The 20,358-nt window shown below is 50.1% G+C and overlaps 1 protein-coding gene across 1 annotated transcript in view; it reads left to right on the top strand.

Moving 5' to 3' along the window:
• Positions 1-20,358, top strand: part of LOC149367637 (protocadherin Fat 4-like) — a 108,946-nt gene that overhangs the window by 13,664 nt on the left and 74,924 nt on the right. The window lies entirely within an intron of this gene.

Here is a 20,358-nt window from a genome sequence, read left to right on the forward strand (position 1 = left end):
CATTATGTACTCAGTCTACATCGATGACCATCAAATTACATGCACATCTCCTATCTTATCAAGCTGTGAGAGACAAATACAACTGAAAATAAACGCCCCGCAGAGCCATCTGCTACATACAAATGTTGGTGAGCTGCGACACCACGGGTTCCTATGTATCCGCAGAGACATCCCCGTAGGGGGAAGGCGGTGAGCAGTTCGTCACCACGGACCCGTGCTCACGCGCTTAGCTGTGCGTTGCTCAGCCGTGTCCGGGGAAAAGGGGATCCTGGTGGTTGAGCCGATGCCGAGAGTTTGGACCCTTAAGGCCCCTCGGCGGAGGCAACACACCACTTTGGCCCCAGCTTCCTGTAGACGGCACCTCCGGCCTGACCCGACCGGGGGAAATCGGCAGTCGCCTTTTGCGGTCCTCCCTTCCATTTTTCACTTTCCTATCTCTTTCTTACAACTCTCTTGCCTCCTCCTGTCTTCTCGTTTTTTTCCCACTATTCATAGGCGGTTAGGGTTAACCTTGTCTTATCAACTACGTTGAGTCCTTTTCTTGATATAAATTAATGACCAACCGTGTAATATTTCTTCTCATATCCGACTCTTTGCCGATGACTGTGTCGTTTACCGAGGAATTACCAACTCCACCTACCATTTCGCATTACGAACTGACCTTATTCGCATACAGGACTGGTGTAAAGCATGGCTCATGTCATTAAATATTTCTAAAACCGTGTTAATGACCATTCACAGTCGTCGTAATTACATAGTGCCTCATTATAATATTAATAACGTGTGGATTGCAACATCCGAATCATTCAAATATCTTGGTGCGCATATCTCGCGTGACCTAACTTGGACCTGCCATATTAACTACATAATAAATTCTGCTAATTGTGCTCTAGGTTATTTACGCCGTAACCTTTCACTCGCTCCTTCCCCTATTAAACAGCTTGCTTTTCAAACCTTTGTGCGGCCCAAGCTTGAGTGTGCTAACGGTATTTTTGATCCGCACCACAATAACCTTACTAACGCCCTCGAATTGGTTCAGAACCGCACAACACGATTAATTCTATCTAATTATTCCTACCACTGAAGCATCTCAGCACTAAAAGCTCGAATCAACTTACGCCCCCTAGCCTCGAGCCGTAGGATAGCACGTCTTAACCTTTTTCATAAATTTTTCCATTCTTTGCCTTTTCATAACCCCTACATAAAAAGAGCCCACCGCATCGCCCGGTTCAGCTACAGTAATGCAGTATATCCCCTACAAGCCCATACTGTGACATTTCAGCAATCATTTCTTCAGCGTACTGTACGAGACTGGAATGACCTGCCCACCGAAGTTGCCATATCATCAACCAACTAGAATTCAAGCGGAGCATCGCCAACCTTTCATCTTAACATTTTTTACCATTGTTTGCCAGATACCGTCCACTCCCTCATGTAATGTCTCAACCGAGACCTTTGAGGAAATAAATAAATAAATAAATAAATAAATAAATAAATAAATAAATAAATAAATAAATAAATATTTGTTTATAGTTGAGGTGCACTGCTGGCATTTGCAAGTTCCTTTCCCGTCCTCTAGTTGGGTCACTGGCACCATGACCGAAAAACTAAATTTTTTCATGGCTTCCCTCCTTTCAAAACATGATCGCTCTCTAAACATAGGGCGGAACGATGCAGTAGATTTTTTTCCTAAAAAGAAAGCAACATTCACGAAGTTTAATTTGACCCGTAGTGAAAGCGGGGAAAAACAAGCAAGAATAATATCCTCTTCTGTTGTGCCGAAGGGCATAACAGATAGATTGGGCCCTGGCTACAAGGTTTCAAAAATGGTAGATAGAACGGCACGACAACAGCAAGGGCCCGAACATTTCAGTCATTATGTCTATAGGGGACACCCCTCTTTCCGTGACTCCCCACCTATCGCTTAACACAGTACGAGGTGTAATCTCTGCTATTGACTTCATCCACCCAACAGAAATCTAAATGCTTCGAGTGCTCACTGGCCAAATTGTAATTGATGTTCACAGCACCAAATTCCGCAAGAAAAACAAAGAAATATAAAATAAACACATAGTCCCCACATTTAACACCAGTTCCTTGCCTGAAACTATCGAAGTTGGATATCTTAAATAAATGTAAGGCACTAAATCCCTAACCCCAGAAGATGCTTCAATTCATGATGTAAACAGCGCGAACTACAAGGGACAAGAAAAGAAGGGACACAGGACGAGCGCTGTCCTGTGTCCCTTCTTTTCTTGTCCCTTGTAGTTCGCGCTGTTTACATCATGAATATCTACCAACTCGCCCAACTGAAGTTTTGCTAAATGCTTCAATTGTCAATGCTTCAATTGTCAAAGGTATGACCACGACCCACAGAGTTGCCGCGGCCGTAAAACTTGCGCGAAGTGAGCTTCAAAGGACCACGATTCTGAGGGATTGGACGTAGCCCTACGCTGCTCTAACTATGAAGGAGACCACGCTGCCTACTCTATGGGGCGTGTCCGTCCTGGAAGAAGGAAAAGGAAACAATCACCATAAAGACACAGGAAAACATTTCATTTGAAGAAGCGAGGAGGCGATTTGCGCTTGCAATCACGTTCTCCTTCCTTCACAGCCAAAATCCAACTTCGCTGATGGTGCGCAGGAGAGGCGCACCACGCAGCACTCCGGCCCCTGTCGAGGCCACTTCCACCGAGCCGATGGCAGGGACAGCAAAAGCTGCACTGTCTTTTCCAAAGCAGGGAGCGGCAGTACATGGGTCGGGATGTAATACGTGAAATTGTTCGCGAAGAACATCGCCGACTGCTGCCATCCCCAACACAGCCGACGCAGGAGACTCAGATGGCGTCGCTCACGGACATTATCCGTCAAGAAGTACATCATGCACTTGGCTCCTCGTCACCAACGACACCAACGGAAGCTACAGCCATGACTTACGCCGCAGCACTACGCAGTCCTCCGCCTCGACTAGAACCCCAAGCATTCTACGACGGGCACCAGCTCTACAAGAACGACGGCCCCTAGCTCCCCCATGTCCACATTACGAGCGACGCAACAGCTTTAGGAAATGCGACGAGTGGAGGACTCCCGACTACCGCCTACTGTGTTTCCATTGTGGCCATGCCGGGCACATACTTCGCCGCTGCTCGTACAGGCGCATCGGCCTGCGAGGTTTCGCCATCGACGCCCCGCAACCGCTCCACGACGAGCGACCCCGGGAAATAGACGACTACCAGAGCAAAGGGGAGTGCGTGTCGTCAAGCCGTCTTTCCCGCTCCCCGTTGACGTCCACCGCACGTTTTGCATCACCGGGCCGCAGCTACGCCGCGGCTGTCGAAGGAAGGTCCCCTAGCCCCCATATGGGAAACTAAACAAAGCAACTTTTGGAGGTCAGGTTGCTTGCCGAGGAAACGACAAAGATCCTCCAGCGACCACGCCGTATGAAGACGCCGCACCCACTACGCCGACGCCGAATACACGACCCACCTTCAAAACGACGCCGCCATGGACAAAAGCTTCGACCACACGCCCCACCCGCGATTCGCATACCAGACGAAGCCGTAACCCGACGCCGAGGGCGACGTGCAACTCCAGAGCCAGGACATTCGACATAGAAGTGGCTATCGACGGCCGGAAAGTCACCGTTCTAGTCGACACAGGCGCCGATTATTCGTTGATGAATTTATTTATTTATTTATTTATTACATACTGTTGGCCTCTCTTTGAGGCCGTAACAGGATTGGGTGCACATATGCATGAAAAAGTACACAATAAAAGACTGCAGAGAAGGAACTTTTCACTCTCATAGAAAGAAACATGGTAAATGACACATGGTGACAATGTTAACCGTTTTGAAAGTGGTTTGCTACCTTCGACACGAATGCTTCAGGAGTGAGCTGGCTTACAATTTCAGAAGGCAACATATTCCACTCACGGATTACATGCGGGAAGTATGAAAATTTGAATGCATCACTGTGGTATCTATATTCAGATAGATGTTTTTCATGTTTTGTTCTTGTGACACGTGTATTGGGCGTAAGCAGGTATCTAGTTTTATCAAGTTTTGTGTCGTTATTCAAGAGGAGGAACAAGAACTTAAGCCGCAACAGTCTAGCTCGTGTGTGAATTGTAGATAGGCCGGCTTTTTGTAAAAGCAGTGAGGGAGAGTCATGGCGACTGTATTTGTTATAAATGAAGCGGACAGCTTTTCGCTGAACACTTTCTAATCTATCAATATATTGTTTAGTGTAGGGCAACCACGCAATAATACCGATTCTATAACTGAGCGGACAAGTGAAATGTAGGCTAACAGTTTTGTTTCAGGTGAAGCAAGTCGAAGGGAACGTCTTATGGTATAAAGCGCGGAATGTGCCTTTGTGGCAATGTGTGTCACGTGCTTGTTCCATCGTAGATCGGAGCTAATAATCACACCAAGATACTTGAATTGCTCTACTTTTGTAAGGGACTTCTGTTCAATTCCATAAGTGAAGTTTAATGGTTGTTTCTTTCTTGTGACGGTCATGCAGACGGTTTTCTCCAGGTTGAGGGCCATCTGCCAGTTGTCGCACCATTCCGATATGTACAGCAGGGATTTGTTTAGCAGTATTTGGTCGGCAGAGCTATTGATTTCTTTGTACATCACACAATCATCCGCAAACATACGTACTGTTGCATCAATATTCTTGCACAGATCATTAATAAAGAGAAGGAAAAGAATTGGGGCGAGCACTGACCCTTGTGGCACGCCAGATAATACTGCTGCTAAATCCGACTGGCTGTTTTCAAAACAGACAAACTGATGTCGATCAGTTAGGTAGGCTTTTATCCAATTAGTTATTGATCCGTTTCCAAGAAAGTGAACTAGCTTGTAGTGAAGTTTAGAATGAGATACCCGGTCGAATGCTTTTGAGAAATCAAGGAATACCATATCTATTTGCCCCCCTTTGTCTATTGTCATAGCTAGGTCGTGGACAGTTTCTACTAATTGCGTTGTCGTGGACAAACCTTTTCGGAAGCCATGTTGATTGGGAATAAGTAAATTGTGGTTTTCTACAAACGTTGTAATGTGCTTCAAAATTAAATGTTCTAAGATTTTACAAGCCGTACATGTAAGAGAAATAGGGCGATAGTTGGAAGCATTTGCTGGGTCTCCTGATTTATGTACCGGAATTACCTTGGCTATTTTCCACATTTCTGGGAGTTCTGCATTTTCTATTGATTTCTTGTATAAAATAAGCAAATACTTGGAAATACATTCAGCATAACGTTTCAGAAATGCGTTCGGTATTGTAACGGCATACGACCTTCGCAACCAAGAGCGCGCTGCGGTATACAAATAAAGAAGAGGCGCGGGGCGAGCGCGAGGGGAGAGCGCGCGGCGCTAGCGCGTGAGGTAGAGAACAAAGGTGAATCGCCGCGGCCGGTTATGTCTGAGTCTCTGTGCCTTTCTCTGCGCGGGCCCGCCGTCCCGTAACATTTGGTGGCAGCGGTGGGATCATGCCGCTCACCCGCTCCCAGAATCAAGTCCCCGACGTGCCAGTCGACAGGACTCCGCCACCAGCCGACGGCGCCGACGACGCCGCGGCCGGCATCGCTACACCTGGGCGCTCGGAGGGGCTCGGTTCTCCGCAGCGGCTGGACGCCGGTATTGAGTGCCTCCTCGATATTTTTACTCAGCGGATGGACGCATGGGAGGCCCGTCTGACTGCCCAGGCTGGGGAGATGGAGGCGATCCGGCGCGACTTCCGTCGCCTTCTGCCAGTCGAGCCGAACACGGGTCCGGTGCCTCTGGACGTCCCCGCCACCGCTGTACCCAGCTCTGCCGTCGCTGTACCTGCGGTCGTAGCCGCCAACAGCGTGCTTGGCGCGGGCGCATCATTGGACGTCGTGGAGTTGCCCACGTTCGACGGCACCGTTTCGTGGGATGCTTACCGCATCCAGCTGGACAGTATTGCGGCGGCGAGAGGCTGGGACGAGCAGATGAAGGCACGGATGCTTGTCACCAAACTGAGAGGCCGCGCGACTGAGCTGCTGCAGAACGTGCCGCCTGACCAGCTGGGCTCTTATACTGTCCTGGCGGGCCTCCTCGCCGACCACTACAGTGCCTCAGGTCACCCCCGTGTGCAGTACCACCGCCTGCGAGTCCGCCGTCAAGAGCCCGGGGAGACATACCAGGACCTCGCCGCCGCCATTGAACGCCTGGCTCTGCAGTCGTTGCCGGGGGCGCCTCAGAACGCCGTGGCCCTGGTCGGCACCGAGGCATTCGTCGACGCCATCCGACTCCCTGAGGTGCAGCGCTTGGTCCGCTCTGGGCGTCCTGAGTCCGTCCGCGCCGCCATGGCGCTCGCCGTCGAGGCGGAATCGACTTTGCTGGCCATGCGTGGGTCGCCACCGTCTTCCGAGCACAGCGTCCCGGTGCAGGCTCCTCGGTTCTCAGTCCCCACAGCGGCCTCTACCCGACGCAGGCGTAATGACACCCGCACGACCTGCTTCCGCTGCGGCCTGAGGGGACACTACGCGAGGGACTGTGCTGGCCCTCCGACGTCGGAAAACGATTCGGTGGAACGGTGCCCCCGGATAAAGTCCGTCCCCGCGCTCCTTAGTTCGCCGCGTCCTCTTCTTTCGTCGGCTTCGATGACAACGGAAGCTCCCTACGTGCTCGTTGACGTCGCCCTGCTTGATCGGCACGTAGCGGCCTTGGTCGACACTGGAGCGGCTGTTAATGTGCTCGACAAATCGCTTATTGTCAACGCGCCCCACCTGCTTCTTCCAGCCGCCAAAACCCGGCTCGTAGCTTTTAACGGCGCCCCGGTGGAGCAAGTCGGACGTGTTACCGTCCACGTGACAGCACTCGGAAAGACCATCTCCACCGAGTTTGTTGTCGCGGACAGCCCTATTTGGCCAGTGGTCCTCGGGTGCGGGTGGTGCCAGCAAGCCGGAGTCGTTCTCAATTTTACCACCACAGAACCACGTGCGAGCCAAACTCTGTGTGGGCCGGGTTGGCTTAGCTGGATTTCCAGCGTCGGTGTCACCCTATGGCAGTCCCTGGTGTCGGCGACCAAGCGTGCTTCAGGATCTGTGCGCTACCTCGGAACGAAGTGGCCACGTCGAGTCAAGCCAGTCGACGTCACTACCGTGACTGTGGCGACCGCCGTGACTCTGCCACCGGGTGCGGCAACTTGGGTGCATGCCAAGTCTGGCAATCCGATCACAGCGGATGTGATTTTCGAACCTATCCGATGTTTGGCTCCGGCCCGAGAGATGACCTCCCCTCGAAGCCTTCTGTCGGTGCTCAATGGAGAGGCCCACGTGTTAATATCAGCCGCGCACCGCTCGTGCTGACTCCCGGCACGCAATTGGGTGCAGCGTCAGTCTTGGACTCAGCATCACCGGTTGCGTCTTTGCAGCATGAAAAACCATCTCACCACACTCCAGCGCCGGCGGTCCTATCATGGGACGCATTTAACTTTGGGCCCACCCTGACCTGCGCGGAGCTCGCCTCTCTGAAGGCCTTGCTGCTCGAGCATCGCAGTTGCCTTGCTCTAAGCGCCAGTGAACTCGGGTGCACTTCCTGGGCCCAACACCGGATAAACACCGAAAACCGTGGGCCTATTCATCACCAACCTGGCCGTGTCGCGCCAACTGAACGGAGAGTCATCCAGCAGCACGTATGCGACATGCTTGACCAGGGAATCATCGCCCCTTCTTGAAGCCCTTGGTCCTCCCCTGTCGTCCTTGTGCGCAAGAAGGATGGAACACTCCGCTTCTGCGTAGATTACCGCAAGTTGAACGCTATCACTCGTCTCGACGTGTACCCGCTGCCCCGCCTCGACGATGCACTTGACCACCTGAAGGGGGCCCGTTATTTTTTGAAATTGAAATTGAAAAGATTTATTTGAGCAGAGCAGTTACAGCATCTGCTGCAGGGGCAGAGGCTAAAGGCTGTGGTGCCTGACGAGGCCTCTGTCCCTCTGCAGTCGACGGAAGTGCAATACAAATTTGAACATAAGAAGAAAGCAAGTCACATAATTAAAACGAATGTGGGTAAATTATGTCATTATAATCACAACGTTAACAGAGTATGATAAGTACAAAAATATGCAAGGATATTATACAGAGATTTTGTTCAGTATACAATACATTGAAGGACACTTATAACAAAAAATAAAGTGAAAAACCATGGTACAAGAGAAGGATACAACCTGTGTATGCATGTCATAAGTACTCGTCACTCCCCGTACAAAACACCTGATATTATTAGGACATCTTTAATGTGCTTTTTGAATGTGCTAATATTAGATGCGAAATTTAAGTTACCTTCAAGTTTATTAAGAATTGAAGCCATTTGATAAGGAACTGTTTGTTTACCATAATTGGTTCTAGTTTTTGGCATGCGTCTTTTATTGTGTCGGAAAGGATAAGTAGAGTTCTCTTCCCTGTCGCAAATGTGCAGCTTCCGGAGTTGTACCAACTGAAGTAATTTATAGTAGTATAGCTGGTCGGCCCTCAGCATTTTATATTTTAAGAACAAAGGAGAAGTTTGTAGGAGCTGGTAACGTCCATAATAGTTTTCATAACAACGTAATATCTTTTTCTGCAGTATTATGAGCTTATTGTAATTACCTTTTGTTGTGGTTCCCCACACCATCATCCCATATATTAGTTTTGAATAGAACAGAGAGTTGTACAACAATTGTTTTAGCCATAGAGGAATTATGTGCCCTACTTTGTATAAACATCCTACGGTTCGTGCTAGTTCATTTGTTAGATGATTCACATGTGGCGTCCATGACAATTCTTCCTGGAACCATACGCCAAGGAATTTTTGTTCTTTAACCGAGGAAAGACATTGGTCATCAAACTTAAGTATTATTCTTTTGTGCAGTGGTTTGTTAACTGGGCGAAATACGATAAATGTTGTCTTTTTTGAATTCAGTTCTAGCATATTTTCCTTCAGCCAGCTGGACAGGTGCACTAGGTAGTTATTTACTTTGGTTTCGAGTGCTGTTATCTCCTGCGATGTGAAAAAAATATTAGTGTCATCTGCATACATAATGATCTCTGGTGATTCAGGTATTTTCACAATATCATTAATATACGCGAGGAAGAGCAACGGTCCTAATATCGATCCCTGAGGGACACCCTGAGTTAGTTTTAACTGTGATGAACTTGAGCCATTAATGAGTACTATTTAATAGCGATCATAAAGATAAGAAGATAGAAGTTGCAGGGCAACACCACGTACACCGTACATAGATAATTTGTGTAGTAAGATGTTGTATTGGATAGAATCGAACGCCTTTTTAATATCGAGAAAAAGTCCTACCGTGTATTTTCGATCCTCTATGTTAGAAATTATTTTATCCTTAATGTATAACAAAGCCTGCTCCGTTGATTTCCCTTTTCGAAAACCATGTTGACTTTCTGTAATAATGTTATGTTTATCAAAAAATGACACTAATCGGTTATGAATGACACCTTCAAAAATTTTTGAAAGCGTAGGCAGGACGGATATAGGGCGGTAATTTGCTAAGTTTTCAGGGCCCGCGCCTTTATATATTGGGGTGACTCTTGCTACCTTTAACTTTTGTGGAAAGACCCCTGTGGACAACATAAGATTTATAATAAAGGCCAAACTAACGGATATCACAGCGGATATATACTTCAACTCAATCGGGCCGATGACATCGATTCCAGCAGCAGCATTATTTTTAAGCTTGTTTATTAACATTTCTACTTCGTGAGGAGTTGTTGGGCGCATGTAAATTGACTCGCATAACGGTGCTATGGTCGATACTGACTGATCAGTGCAATTCTTTGTTGTACAGGCATTCGAGCCTACTTTAATAAAATGCATGTTCATAGCATTGGCGAGAGCATCACCGCGCACAATCTTGCCATCAATGGTGATTTCAGTAATGTTTAAACACTTTTTAGTTCTTCCAGTGAGTGCATTTACTGCATCCCACACCTTTCTAGGATTTTCTCTTATGCTGTCGAATTTACTATGGAAGTATTCTGCCTTAGCTTTCTTCAGATCGGATGTTAGTGCGTTCCGGTACTTTTTAAATTTCAAAATTAACCTGGGTCTCTTTTGTGTAAAAATTCGTGGTACATTTTGTCCTTTGTTTTTATGCGACTGTAAAGGAGTGAATTCATCCATGGTTTTCGGAATTTTTTGTTTCTACGAGAAATGACGTTTTCTTCTGGAAATGCCACATCATACGAGGAACGTAACAAGGTGAAGAATATATCGAAGGCTTTGTTAGCGTCTTTTTGTTTATAGATTTCACTCCAATCAACTCTTTCTATCAGACGAGCAAAGTACTGCAGAGTTTCATCAGTGATTTTTCTACGCGTATGAAGCAGCGCATCCGGGTCTTTCCTGGTTTTCTTTTGGGATACCGCAATAAAAAATAATGGCAAGTGGTCGCTCAAGTCAGATGAGAGCACTCCAGAATAAAATTCATGAGGTTCTAAATTTGTTACGCATACGTCCAACAGTGTTGCACTCTGTGTGGTTATTCTTGTTGGCATGCGTATGCTGTTTTCGGAACCGTATGTAGAAAGAAGAGTCTTTAGTTCGCTGGCGTGCAAGTCATTGGATGAAAGGTCTATGTTTATATCTCCCAGAATAACGCATGAATATTGTTTTGCACCAATGAAGGAAAAAAACGTGTCAAGAAATTGCAAGAAGTTTCTTCTGTGCCCCATTGGAGGACGATACACAACTAAGATCACGAACTTCCCAACTCGTGCTCCTAGGCATTCAATATCTGGTGATATGAATGAGAAATCTTGTAATATTTCATACGTTAGTGTTTCCTTAAAATATACAGAAATTCCTCCGCCTCTCTTGTGTTCGCGATATACATGCCGAGGAATGTAGCCGGAGAAAAGTGGTGCATCATCAGGAGTTGTAATCCATGTCTCGGAAAAGGCCAGGATGTCATAATTTATTTTGAACGGTTCAAGAAACGTATTTATATCGTCACTCTTATTTTTAATACTTCGAATGTTCACATGCATTGCGGAAAAAGTACTATCTCTGTTGCTGTGCTGGTTATTGAATTCCTGGGTGCTATAGTAGCTACACATGCTTAACCTGTAGTGTGCTGGTGTGTTTGCTGGTGTTTTGCTTGCTACTCTTATGCAGTAATCAGGGCCAGGTCCGCGTGACTAGCGATTTGAATAGCCGACCCATGTTCTTCTTTACGGGCAAGTATTTTTCCGCCTGCAGTCCAAACGAACTTCCAACCGTTTTCCTTCTTTTTCTTGATTGCAGCAGAAAGCAGTACCTTGTTTGCCTGAGTTAGGTGTTCATTGACAAAAATTGGTTTTCCGGTTTCATCACCCAACACAGTGGTATCAACTCTTTTTTTTCTGCATTTGTTCAGAATGTCATTTCGCTTGCTTCTGCGCACAAACCGCACGATGATGTTTTGCACATCTGAATTCTGCGTACGAACCCAGTGGCATGCATCGATATCAGCAGTATCAACTTTTTCACCAACATGGTCACCTATCTTTTGAACCACAGTGAGGGGATCAGTTCCGGAGGAAACACCTTTGATTTCTAGGTTGTTCAATCTTTGATATTGTTCAAGGTCTTCACATTTGCGTGCTAAGCGTTCGTTTTCTGCCTTCAGTTCCTGATTCTGTCTGAACATTTCTTGCATTTCTTGCCTGAGCTGCTTTATTTCATCGGCTGTGTTCTTCACTTCGGTGCAAACATCAGTGCAGAATGAAACACTGTCTTTTAGCTCGCGCATTTCAGCCCTGAAATCACGCTTAAAATTTTCAAATGCGGTTACCAACTCTTGCAGCTCCTTCATATCTGTGGTTTCTTTTTCACACTCTTTTCCAGCGTTTTTCACGTTCCCCTTCCCCATTCTAACACATCATGCAGCAAGGGCAGTATTCGGCAGCAGTGCACCACAATAACAGACAAAATACATAAGGTAGAAACAGTTGCACACTGGAATTCTCACCTGCAAAAGCAGAGAGCAGAGAACGTTCCTTAGACAGGTGTGGTTAGCGCACTGCCGCCGAACTGCGTGGTGGGCTCGTTGCGGATGCCTTTTTATGCCGTGAATGGCCCCGGAAGCGCTGATAGCCTCTTCCCCTGTAGATTTCCGTGACGTAGGTATGGCGTTGCAAACGATGATCTTGCTTCCAGAATGCTATCTGTCTGGAACACGGCGAACGGGTTTTTGTTGCGAGGTAGCGCAGGATGCGCCGTGCAGTAAATCTGCAAAAGCAGAGAGCAGAGAACGTTCCTTAGACAGGTGTGGTTAGCGCACTGCCGCCGAACTGCGTGGTGGGCTCGTTGCGGATGCCTTTTTATGCCGTGAATGGCCCCGGAAGCGCTGATAGCCTCTTCCCCTGTAGATTTCCGTGACGTAGGTATGGCGTTGCAAACGATGATCTTGCTTCCAGAATGCTATCTGTCTGGAACACGGCGAACGGGTTTTTGTTGCGAGGGAGCGCAGGATGCGCCGTGCAGTAAATCTGCAAAAGCAGAGAGCAGAGAACGTTCCTTAGACAGGTGTGGTTAGCGCACTGCCGCCGAACTGCGTGGTGGGCTCGTTGCGGATGCCTTTTTATGCCGTGAATGGCCCCGGAAGCGCTGATAGCCTCTTCCCCTGTAGATTTCCGTGACGTAGGTATGGCGTTGCAAACGATGATATTGCTTCCAGAATGCTATCTGTCTGGAACACGGCGAACGGGTTTTTGTTGCGAGGTAGCGCAGGATGCGCCGTGCAGTAAATCTGCAAAAGCAGAGAGCAGAGAACGTTCCTTAGACAGGTGTGGTTAGCGCACTGCCGCCGAACTGCGTCCCTAGATCTGCTCTCGGGCTACTGGCAGGTGCCTGTTCACCCCGATGATGTGGAAATGACAGCATTCGTGACTCCCGACGGCCTCTACCAATTCAACCGTATGCCGTTCGGTCTCTCAAATACTCCAGCCACCTTTCAGCGCCTCATGGACCGCGTCTTAGGCCATATGAAGTGGACTATGGCGCTGGTCTACCTGGATGACGTCATTGTCTATGCGGCCACGTTTGATGAACACCAAAGGCGACTCAAACTCGTCCTCGAAGCCCTTACCTCTGCTGGGCTTCGCTTAAAACCAAAGAAATGTTTCTTCGGTTTCGCAGAGGTCACGTACTTGGGTCACGTTGTGAGCCGGCATGGCATCCGTCCCGACCCGGAGAAGCTAAAAGCGCTTACGGCTTACGAAGCTCCCACCACTGCCAGGGAGCTCAAAAGTTTCCTCGGATTTGCTTCATACTTCCGTCGTTTTATACCCAACTTTGCCAAGCGAAGCGCTCCGTTGACCGCCCTACTGAAGAAGAATGCAGCGTGGAGTTGGACACCGGCCCAACAGCTCGCGTTCCTTGACGTCAAGCACGCGCTCCTCGAGCCTCCTACGTTGGCCCATTACAACGAATCGGCCCCCATCGTCCTCCACACGGATGCCAGCCAAGATGGGCTCGGCGCTGTCCTTCTGCAGGAAGACGAGTCTGGTGACCATAAAGTCCTAGCTTATGCCAGCCGCCAGCTTTCCGACGTTGAGCGCCGCCGCCACTCTTCAGAACTCGAGTGCCTCGCCGTTGTCTGGGCCGTCGAGAAGTTCCGTCCCTACTTGTACGGCCGTCACTTTACCATCGTCACGGACAATAGCGCTATGACTTGGCTGCAGTCTGCCAAACACTTAAATGCCAAGATTGCACGCTGGTCCCTGCAACTTCAAGAGTATGATTTCACCATAGTGCATCGGCGCGGCTCTGCACATCAGGATGCCGATTTCCTTTCTCGCCACCCTTGTTCCGTGACAGCTTTGACGGACCTCAGGACTGCGCAAGCGCAAGATCCCGACGTTGTTGCCATAATCCACTCCCTTGGCACCGCCGTCGGCGCAGGTCTCCGCAAACTGCGCCGGGTCTATCAAATGAAGGATAACCTCTTGTGTCATGTGAAGTGGTTCCGTGGTCGACCACCCGTGTGGTTGCCAGTTGTGCCGGAAACACTGCGGTCGCAAATCTTGAGCGGCCTACACGACGCTCCCACGGCTGGTCACCTTGGTCGCAGCAAAACCTACGCACGAGTGTCGGAGCGCTTTTGGTGGCCTAATATGTCCAGAGACGTCAAGGAACACGTGGCGTCCTACCAGACGTGCCAGTTCAGGAAGTCATCCACACGAGTAACCAAGCCACCCCCGCAGGCGTTTTCGCCGTCGAGTTCACCTTTCGAACTGGTTGGACTGGATCATTTGGGCCCGTTCCCGAAGACACGCGCCGGCAACCGGTATATTCTGGTTGCGGTCGACTACTTCTCCAAGTGGGTCGAAGCACTGCCCGTTCCCGACACGTCGTCCGCTCATGCCGTCTTGTTTGTGGAACGACATCTTGTTCTTCGGCATGGTGTGCCACAACGCCTCATCACGGACCGCGGGAGCTGCTTTATGTCCCAAGAATTTGAGCGTGCCCTCCGCTCCTTCGGCATTGCGCATTCCACTACATCCGTCAATCATCCTCAGTGCAATGGCCTCGTGGAGCGTGTCAACCGCACCCTTACGGATATACTCGCCTCCTACGTCGCTCCGTCCCACACAAACTGGGATCGTTTTGTTTCTACTGCAGCTTTTGCACTCAACACTGCGGCTCAAGAAACAACGCATGTCACGCCGTTCTCAGTCGTCTATGGCAGAACGCCCCCCATCCCTCTCGACGCGCAGTTGGGCCTTCGCCATCCTACTGCGTCACCGACTGACTGCGCCCAACGACTTCGTTCCGCCCGCCTCGACGCTCAGCGCAACCTTCTCACGGCCCATGCGCGTGCGCAAGTGGCCAATGCTGCAGCACCACCACCTCCCTCCTTTCGGTCCGGTGACTTGGTCCTCGTTCGCCGCACCATCCGCGCGACTGGCCGTGCCGCGAAGCTCTTGCCCCGATACCGCGGCCCTTACCGTGTAGTTGCACGGCTCGGCCCCGTTACGTACCGTCTAGAAGACATCCCCGAGCTTCGACCACGCGGTGTACACCACATTTTTCCGGAACATGTCTCCAACATGAAGAGCTATGTCTCCGGCACCCACCGTGATCCCGACTTGGCTCCCACGTCCTCCCTAGTGCCGCCCTCCCGTACCAGCACCAGGCCTCCCTTCCTGAATGCCGCCCCTTAAGTGGAGCGCTGCTCCGTGAACGCAATCCCAAGTCCCGCGGTGCGAGAAGCCCTCGCAGTTTTCGTACGGCGAGGAGTCGCCTACAAGCAGCCCCGGGATCTACCGGGACCGTCTCGTGTCAGACGACACTGTCATCACAACGTGACGATGCCTCCTGCGCACCAAGCTGCGCCGGTGCGAAGAACCTCAGCCCGGGCTCATCGGGACGAGTTCGATGCCGCCTGCAAAGCGAAGCACGTGCTAGGGGACACCAGCGGTGTCTTCCCCCTCTTATCTTGGAGACTGGAAGAGACTCTTATCTTCCACCTCTTCCCCCCCCCCCCCCACCCGGTGGAAAGATGTAACGGCATACGACCTTCGCAACCAAGAGCGCGCTGCGGTATACAAATAAAGAAGAGGCGCGGGGCGAGCGCGAGGGGAGAGCGCGCGGCGCTAGCGCGTGAGGTAGAGAACAAAGGTGAATCGCCGCGACCGGTTATGTCTGAGTCTCCTGTGTCTGAGTCTCTGTGCCTTTCTCTGCGCGGGCCCGCCGTCCCGTAACAGTATATTGTCTGGGCCTGCCGATTTTTTCGTGTCAAGACTGAGAAGTAGGGCAAATATTCCTTCTTCAGTTAGTGTTATTTCCTCTAGTGTATTTCTGCTGTCGTTAATATGGGATTCTATCGTATGGGTGGTGCAATCATCCAGCGTAAACACAGATTTAAAGTAATTGTTAAAGGAAGTGGCTGTGATTGGTGCTACATTCGGATCAGGTATACTCTTTCTAGTCTTTGAGTTGTTCGCGCAGATGGACCATTCGCTGCGCAGATGAGAAAAGTAACGACCGCTTAAGACGGCCCGCAAATTCGCACCTCAGGCGGCCACCTTATTACGCCATCTGGACGATGCACAGCGCGAGTGACTCTCAAGGGACTTACCTACCCTGCGACCTTAGTAGTGCTACGACAATGTTCTCGCGAGGTGATCTTGGGCATGGATTTACTTAATGAGCGTTAGGCGATCATCGACCTTCGATCCAAGCTGATCACACTTTCCACGGACGAGGCCATCCCGTCGATTAGAACTCCGGAACATCGCGTTACACTTAGTGTCCTGGAGGAATAAGTGAGTGTCCCATCCCGCTGAAGCGTCATCGTCACCGTAGGGGCCACGGAAGCGAATAACACTGACGCCATTATCGAGGGGAACATTCAGTTGCTTCTAGAGCGAGAAATCGGCATCGCAAGAGGCATCGCACATTTCCGCAAAGGAGAAACTGAAGTACTGCTGACTAACTTCAGCCAAGAATACCGCCACATTATTAGGGGAACGACGATTTCTGGCTTCAATGAAATATCCGACGTACGAGACTTCTTCGCCCTCTCCGACCCATGCGTAGAAGATCCGCGTGACCAAGAGAACTCGCCCAATTTCGACATAAACCCAGCCCTGCCCCGGAACCGACAAGACCAGATCCGCGAATCTCCTTTGAATCTACAGCGAGTTCTTCTCGTAATCGCCGAAGGTGCGACAAACGCCGATTGCCAAGCATCTCATTATAACCGACCAGCACGCCCCACCACTCCGCCAAAGCCCCTACCGAGTGTCGCCGCGAGAATGACAAGCCATCCGGGACCATGTGGAAGAAATGCTGCGCGACGTCATTCAAGCTTAAAGGAGCCCCTGGGCGGCACCGGGTGTTCTAGTGAGAAGGAAAGACGGTGGACGTCGATTCTGCGTTGATTACCGCCGCTTGAACATCACAAAGAAGGACGTCTATACCCTCCCCTGCATCGACGACACACTGGACCTGCTCTGGAACGCTAAGTATTTCTCATCTATGGACATCAAGAACGGCTACTGGCAAATTGAGGTCGATGAAAGAGATCGCGAGAAGACCGCATTCATCACTCCAGATGGCTTCTTCGAGTTCAAAGTGATGCTGTTTGACCTCTGCTCCGCACCAGCGACATTTCAGCGAGTAATGGATACAGTGCTGGCAGGCCTGAAATGGCAGATTTGTCTGGTATATTCAGATTACGTCGTTGTCTTCGCCTCGAACTTTGAGGAGCACCTAGAAAAAAATCGTCCGGTCGAACCTCGAAAGCAGAGAAGTGCAACTTTGCCTATGAAGAGCTGCTGTTTCTAGGCCACATCGTTAGCAAGGAGGGAGTACGCCCAGACTCTCAGAAAACAGTTGCTATCGCAATGTTTCGGCCACCGGCCGATTAAAAAGCTGTGCGCAGATTCCTCGGACTGTGCGCGTACTACCGACGATTTGTAAATAACTTTTCGCGCATCGCCGATCCGCTGACCCACTTGACAAAGTTAGACGTGCCATTTAAATGGGAAGCGCAGCAAGTGGAAGCCTTCAAGGAACTTCAGCGCCGTTTACAGTCGCCACCGATCCTCGCTCAATTTGATGAAAACGCCGAGACTGAAATTCATACCGACGCAAGTAGTGTGGGCCTAGGTGCTGTCCTCGTTCAGAAAAGTGATTGAGTGGAGAAGGTCATCGCATACGCTAGCCGTTCCCTGTCCAAAGCTGAGGCTAATTATTCGACAACCGAGAAGGAGTGTCTTGCCATCATCTGGGCTACGTCGAAATTCCGCCGCTACCTGTACGGACGACCATTCAAGGTGGTCACCGACCACCACGCGCTGTGCTGGCTTGCGAGTTTGAAGGACCCCTCCGGCCGCCTCTCTCGATGGAGCCTGCGCCTCCAGGAGTTTGACGTCAACGTCGTTTACAAGTCCTGACACAAGCAACCTGGCGCCGACTGGCGTGTCACGAGCCCCTGTAGATGCACCGCCGCCGGACGACGATGAGGACGCCTTCCTGGGACCCATCAGCTCCAGCTCTTTTGCACAACAGCAACACTCGGACCCCGACCTAAAATGCCTCATCGAGTACTTGGAAGGCGAGGTTTCTTCTCTCCCCGCCTCATTCAGGAGTGGATTGTCTTCGTTCTGTTTACGGAACGATATCCTCGTGAAGAACTTTGCAGCGAACAAAACATCCTACCTCCTTGTACCTGCAAGTCTGCGCGGAGAAGTTTTTCAGGCTTCACACGACGAGCCGACAGCTGGACATCTCGGGTTTTCTCGCACCCTCCGCCGCATTCAAGACAAGTATTACTGGCCCCGACTGTCTGCCCATGTCGCACATTATGTGACAACCTGCCGAGATCGTCAACGACGAAAGACCCGTCCAACCCGACCAGCAGGATTTCTGAATGCCATTAAACCCCTCTCAGGGGCCTTTCAGCAGATCGGCATGGACTTGCTCGGCCCTTTCCCGACGTCGACATCTGGAAATAAGTGAATCATTGTAGCGACTGACTACATGACACGCTACGCCGAGGCATAAGCGCCACCGAACGGAAAAGCCGCAGAAGTTGCCAAATTTTTCGTTGAGTGCATCCTTCTGCGACACGGCGCCCCCGATGTGCTCATCACGGGCAGAATAACAGCATTCATGGTGGAACTGACGCAAGCCATCCTGCGTTACAGCCAAACCAGCCGCCGGATGACAACTGCATACCATCCGCAGACCAATGGAATGACCGAGTGCCTGAACAAAACCATCGCCGATATGCTCGGCTTATGTGTCGATGCCGAGCACAAGACCTGGGACGTCATCCTGCCTTATATCGTGTTCGCCTACAAGACCGCAGTGAGGAGAGCACCCCGATGACGCCTTTTAGGCTCGTCCATGGCAGGAAGGCCACGACCACGCTAGATGCCATGCTGCCCAATGTTATCGAAGAAGACAACGTCGACGTCGCCGCCTACCTTCAACGAGCTTGGTGACAAAAGGTAATCCATTAGCTTGGCTCCAATTTACCTTCTTTGGGCTCTCCTCACTGAACCCACCCTGGCCAATCCCCTGTCGTGGGTATGTGCCATGCCACCAAGGCAACAACAACAACAACAACGAGCAGAAGAAGCCCGAAGACTTGCCCGATTAAGGATCAAAGACCAGTAGCGGACCGACGGCAGACGCTACAACCTACGAAGACGCAACGCGGAATACAAGCCAGGAGACCGAGTCTGAGTTTGGATGCCCATTCGCCCCCGCGGATTGAGTGAAAAACTTTTGCGCAGCTATTTCGGCCCGTACAAGGTTCTTCGTCAGCCAGGTGAACTGGACTACGAAGTCGTCCCTGGCGACATGACTGCATCCCAGCGACGCCGCGTACAAGCAGAAGTTGTCCGTGTCGTCCATCTAAAGCCCTATTATGCGCCCTAAAGCCCGTTGTGTTTACACACTTGGTGTTTATTTTTACACGATCCGTTTTAGTTGTTCGTGGCCGCATTATGTACTGCAGCATCGAGTTGATACTTCTTGAGAGGGGAGTAAAGCCGCGAATGTTTGTAGTGTTTATTGATTTTTCAAAGCTGCCGGCACGCCGCTTTATCGCTTTGTTTGTGATGCAAGACGCGCCTAGATTTATCTAGATTGACCGCATCCAGGTGGATTCGATTCTACTTTGTGCCACACTGTTCTAGCAACTTTCCAAGCTTTATCTCGAAAGTTGGCCGAGAGCGGCCGGCATTCTGTTCGACGACTGCCCAGCACGCTTGTTTCTACGCCGCCGCCGAGTGATTAAGTTCTTTCTCGCTGCTTTCCTGTGCGCCGGACCGCAGTCACAACTACGCGACAATATCGCAGGGTACAGGCGCCACAAAAGACACTATTCAGACACCTTTGTTGTGAAAAAGGAAGCTTCGTTCGAAATATATTGCAGCCGAGCCGAAGTAGAATTGCAACAAAGCTACAGAACTGTCACTGCTAATCCCAGCCAAATTTTGAATTGGAACTTCACCTGTTCCAATGATGTTTTCTCTGAACGCACTTAGGAGTCTTTGATGAGGAAGAGAATAATATAAGTCTCTATGGATCTATGGAGAAACCATTGTACTCGAGGGAGGGGAAAACGTTCATTTGCTGCACGACGTACGAGGAACTACGAACCAGGAAAGGATGATCTTCCACCAATGAACCAGGGTGCTTTTGAAGGTAGCAACTGTGGACGCGCTGCCGTGTCCCTCTTTCCGACACGATGGAACGTAGTGGCATTCCAGGCTTGTGGGTTTAGACCGTAAAGAATATTTCAAGGAAGTCCCTCTCCGTCTTTTGCTCGCTTCTTGATGGCATCCAGGTGCAAGTCATCCAAGATTTTAACTACT

This window comes from Amblyomma mixtum, chromosome 1, assembly GCF_055824585.1.
Source record: "Amblyomma mixtum isolate Tamu chromosome 1, ASM5582458v1, whole genome shotgun sequence".
In the NCBI taxonomy this organism is placed as follows: domain Eukaryota; kingdom Metazoa; phylum Arthropoda; class Arachnida; order Ixodida; family Ixodidae; genus Amblyomma; species Amblyomma mixtum.